The 5,226-nt window shown below is 50.4% G+C and overlaps 1 protein-coding gene across 1 annotated transcript in view; it reads left to right on the plus strand.

Annotated features, from left to right (window-relative positions):
- The first annotated feature begins 498 nt into the window (after nucleotides 1-498).
- Nucleotides 499-5,226, plus strand: part of PTPRF (protein tyrosine phosphatase, receptor type, F) — a 98,041-nt gene continuing 93,313 nt past the window's right edge. Inside the window, exons 1-2 of the mRNA XM_011945555.1 lie at nucleotides 499-609; nucleotides 3,079-3,178. The gene's annotated coding sequence lies outside the window, so the exon portion shown is untranslated. The remainder of the gene's footprint in view (nucleotides 610-3,078; nucleotides 3,179-5,226) is intronic.

The raw sequence follows: 5,226 nt of genomic DNA on the forward strand, positions 1-5,226 counted from the left end.
TCAGGCCAGGCATGGTGGCTCACGCCTATAATCCCAGCACGTTGGGAGGCCAGGGCAGGCAGATCACTTGAGGTCAGGAGTTCGAGATCAACTCCTGGCCAACATGGTGAAACCCCGTCTCTACTAAAAAGACAAAAATTAGCTGGGCGTGATGGCAGGCACCTGTAAGGGTGGGAGGGTGAGGCAGGAGAATCTCTTGAATCCAGGAGGCGGAGGTTGCAGTGAGCTGAGATGGCGCCACTGCACTCCAGCCTGGGCGACAGAGCAAGACTCAGTCTCAAAAAAAAAAAAGAGCAACATCAGTGAAAGCCAGAAAGCAGGGTTGTGGTGGGCTGCGGAGCGAGCAGGAGATGGAGGAATAGAGGCGTCTTATAGAAATGGCTCTTGGGTTTGTGGGGAAGGAGAACAGAGAGGCACTCGAGTCTCTCCCACTCTGGAGAGGCGTGTGGGGCCAAGGGAGGGAATTTTTTTTAGGATGGGAGAGACATGCGCATGGGCAGATGGGAATATGCTGTAGTGAGGAGGGTGCAGTGGACGGGGAATAGAGAGCAAAGCCTGGAGGTGCCGGCGCACCCTGCGCATAGGGGAGACACAGCGGAAGGAGGAGAGGTGTGTGGGTTTGAGGATTTGGTAGTGGGAGATGGGGGAGTCCTCCAGTGGTAGCTTCTGTTTTCTCCGGGAAACATGAGCAGAGTGTTCATTGAGAAATTAACTCCTGTATCTTTTCTCCCTGCCCATAGTGACTCAGCTGGAAGAAATGAAAGGCATTAGCCAGGGCCAGGCACTGTAGCTCATGCCTGCTGTAATCCCAGTGCTTCGGGAGGCCGAGGCTGGAGGATCTCCTGAGCCCAGGAGTTCGAGATCAGCCTGGGCAACATGATGAGATTTTGTCCCTACAAAAAAAAAAAAAAATTTTTTTTTAATTAAAAAAGCATTAATCAGGCTTTTGTGTTCTAAGTCCTGGGCCTTTTTTCTCCCACCTCATACCTGAGAAAGTAAACAGGCATTTTGTAGTTCTCGTGCCTGAGCTAAGAGGGAGAACACCACTGTGTCTTGGGGAATTGATGCTTTGGCGTGGAGGAGAGGGGCAGGGGGACAGGCATTCTCTATCCCACCCTGACCTGCCCCCACAAGAAAGTGGCTGCACGCGATTCGAAATGCCAAGGACTAAGGGCTGCAACTGTGGGGACTTGTGGGAGAGGTCCTCTTGAAAGAGCTGGGATGGAGGGAGTAGAGGGTTATCTGCCCAAGGACCAGGTCGGACAAGTGAGGTCCTGAAGATGGGCAAAAAATAGCGGAAGCCCTGTGACAGTGACCACTGATGTCTGCAACAGCAGCAGCCTGCAAATTCCTTCCACCTTTCTCTGCAAGGCTGTGGAGCATGGACTGACCATCTCTGGGACTGTGCAAACCCCTGGAGTTCATGGATGATCGGAGGGAGGTGAAGGGCAGCCACGAGTGATAGGGAAATCTTGCTGATCTGGTGGGTAGAGACTCAAGCTGAATTTAATTTGGTTTAGACCAACTAACGGATGACTAAGAGGTATATTTACGTCATGAGTTTGCAGAGAGTGTCCAGTGGGCCCAGGACCTGGACAAAGGGTGAGCAGTGAGCGGGAGCTGACATCTGGCTCTCTCCTCACCCTGCACCCTGGGGCTGGAACACAGCAGACATACGACCATGTGGTGCTACTCGGCCTTCACAGATGAGCACAAGGACATCCCTCCCCCCAGGCCCAGGAGCAGGGCAGCAGGGTAGCCCCACATGGACCCCGTGCTCACAGTTTGGCAAACTGGACAGAGCCTTGGCTCTTCTCCTTCAGCAGCTATCATGCTCTCCCAGGCCCAGCCACCTGATCTTCTCATCCATGTGGCTTCGGCACCTAGGCCTCTAGTTTCATTACCTTGGGTTTGTATCTAGTTCCAGATGGTGTACATACAGAGATCTGGGCAGGCTGCTTACAGGCATTCTCTTGCCCTGCCTCAGCAAATACTTTGCCACATGTGGGTGAATGAGAGGGCAGATGCCAATGGGTTAGGATTCTGAGACCCCTGTGTCCCTGTGGGGTTTGGAGCAAGAGCCTGGTTGGTAGAACAGTGAGCACATTTGCTAATTCAACCACAGGAAACCAGGGGTCCCAGCTCACCTACCTTCCAGTACTGTGCCCAGTAGCCCTGGCAATGCAGGGCAGAGGGAACAGCGCTGCCAGAGCTTCAGGACTACCAAGGCCCAGGCTAGCAGGCACACAGGCTAGCGAACACCACGAGCCCCTCTTCTAGTGCATGCCAGGGCTACAGAAGACTGGGGCTGGATGAGCGCTAAGACTTGGTCAGGGAGCTGTTTCCTCACTTAGTCATTTATGTCTGATGGTTCCTTGAGCACGGATAGGAAAGTCAATCTTCATTCCTTTAACAAATATGTATCTATTGTGTGTCAGGACCCTGTGCTGGCCACTGGGATATGACAGGGGACAAGGTGGACTCATTTCTCCTGCCTGCAAGGAACCTGCTGTCCATAGATCGGGGAGACAGACACAGATGCAAACAGTGGTGACAGCCAGGATGACTTCCTGGAGGAAACAATGGTTCCAAACAGATACAGTTGGCTCTGAGGTGCCAAAACACACTAAAGGTAGAGCAAGTCTTTTTTTTTTTTTTTTTTTTTTAACGGAGTCTCACTCTGTGGCCCAGGCTGGTTCAAGCAATTCTCCTGTCTTAGCCTCCCAAGTAGCTGGAATTACAGGTGCACAACACCACATCTGGCTAATTTTTGTATTTTTTTTTTTTCTTTTAGTAGGGATGGGGTTTCACCATGTTGGCCAGGCTGATCTCGAACCCCTGACCTCAGGTGATCTGCCTGCCTCAGCCCCCCATAGTGCTGGGATTATAGGGGTTAGCCACTGTGCCTGGCCAGTAGAACAAGTCTTAAGGGGCATTATATTATAACTGCATGCAAGAGAAGTTAGGACCAGTTTGGCTTTGTGTGTGTGTGGACTGAAACCCAAAAGCCAGAAACTCTCTGCATGTGTCCCTCGTGAAGCCATATGGTCTCTAGTCTCTATTTTTCAAAATTTGCAGGACTGATGACTGATTGGACAGTGATGCAGGAGGGAAGGTCTCTGCATGTCAGTGACTAAGTGACTGAATATGACACTGCCTGAGACGGGGAGTATTGAAGGTAAGCAGATCTGGGGTGGGCAGGACAGAGGAGGCTCTTAGTTATACGGATCTGGAGCTCACAGGAGCAGCCCAGACTGGAGATAGAGACTTAGAAGTCATCAGCATATGGTTGGTAGTGGTCAAGATGGTACAGGGAAAAGGGGCAGAGCAAGAGAAAAGAGGAGGCCTAGGACAGAGTCCCAGAAGAGCAGAAGAGGAGGTGGTAAAGGAATCGGAGAGAGGAGCCAGTGAGGAGAGGGTGGGCCAATGAAGCCAAGGAAAAGAACCGTTTTAATAACTCAGCAATGGGCAGGCATAATTGGCTGAAAAGTATACTTTTAAAATTTGGGGGCCGACAGGGAAACTCTAAATCCTCAAAGTTCTGGAAAAAAAGGCAAAAATGCTTAAAGATGCATAAAATTTGCAATACTTCCCCTACGGTGCACCAAAATTACCAATTGTGAAAAACCACACACTGGAAATATTCATTTTTGATCCGTTTGTCATCCAAACCAAATTGTCTGTCCAGAATCACCAGAGCCAGTCCCATCCCCTCCTCACACACCAGGGGGCGCACACGCACTGTTTGTGAATTCAAGTTCAGGACAAAAACAGGCAGTGAATCAGGTGGTTACCAGAACCTGATCCCTCAGCCCAGATCCCTGAACATCACAGCAACCTTGCCCTGCACATTACCACGTGATCCCTGAATCCAGGCACCTCAACAATGTCCAAATTTTATTTCTCACCTGACTCCAAACTCAGGTGTTATACCAGAAACACCCCGCAGAAGAAACCCCACAGAGGAGAAATGTCATCTCTTCCTCTGCTCAGTTACCTGACCCAGGGCAGTGGGGGTAGGTTCCCCCATCCTTCATGGTGAAGCCTAGCAAGCAGTGGCAGAGAATGGGGGGGGCGTGGGGGGTGGGGGGCGGGGCAGTAGATAGGAAAGAGCTGGTGTGGCTTTGGCTGACTCTTGAGTGGTTGTAGCATGGATTGCATGGGGGCGGGGTCTGGAGGCAGGGGCTCTTGGGTTGAAGCTCATCAAATCCCTCTGATCAGTAGGTCTTGGAATAAATCTTCAGGTAGGTTATTGGTTTCACCCAGACATTTCTAGGGTCATCATTTGAGTTTGATATGAGAAGTCAGAAACTCAATACTGAGATTTAAATTTGACTTGGAGGGCATTATCGCGTCTTTAATTCCGAGGCCAATGTAAAGGTCACAGTTGGAATTGGTATAATATTGGGGTATTAGCCAGCCCCTGTTTGGGGTTGACACTAGGTCAGAGAAGTGGAGGGTGAGCATGAGGATGAAGGGGCTTTGTGTGGGGTTTCTGCAAAGCCAGTCTCATCTTGGGTTCCAAGATTATTATTAAAGCTGGGTTGGTTTAGGGTCCTAAATGGTCTCAAGGTTGGGTAGGGTTTCAGGTCGGTATCTGTGTTTGGGGGTCCTTTTCTGGTGACTCAATCCCAACTCTGGAATTGAGAATCCCAATTCAGAGTGCATTGGTGTTGATCGGGGAATGGGAGAGCAGTACTGGAGTTTTATGTAAGGCTTGGGGTTCAGAAGAGAGGGAATTGCGGTCCATAGCAAGGTAGCTTTTGGACTTTAGGGTTCATTTAGGGACTGGGGGCTTAGCATTAGCACAGGGGTCCATCTAAGGTCCAGAGGTGGTGCTAGCGTCACTATCAAGGTTAGGGCAGGTAGAAGTAATAAAGAGGTTTAGAGTCCGAATTGGTATTTGGGATCAGTACAGAGGTTCCGAACAAAATTCCTACTTGTGCTAACTTGGGGGCAGATTAAGGGCTTTGGACTCAATATTGGGTTTAGGGCAAAGTGTGGGCTCAGTATCAGGTTCAAATCTGTATGGGGAGGAAATGGGGTCCTAGAGTGGTATTAGGTTCATGCTAGGACTGGGAGCCACTAGAAGGATCTGGATGTAGTATCAGAGTTTGGTCTGTCCATGTTCATTATTGGGGTTCGGGATCAATATTGAGGTCCCGGTCGGTTTCGACTTGGCGTTGAGTTGTGGCCTCTCTGGGCCTCCGCGGCTCTACGAGCGAG

This window comes from Colobus angolensis, unplaced genomic scaffold, assembly GCF_000951035.1.
Source record: "Colobus angolensis palliatus isolate OR3802 unplaced genomic scaffold, Cang.pa_1.0 Scaffold106, whole genome shotgun sequence".
Classification (NCBI taxonomy): Eukaryota; Metazoa; Chordata; class Mammalia; order Primates; family Cercopithecidae; genus Colobus; species Colobus angolensis.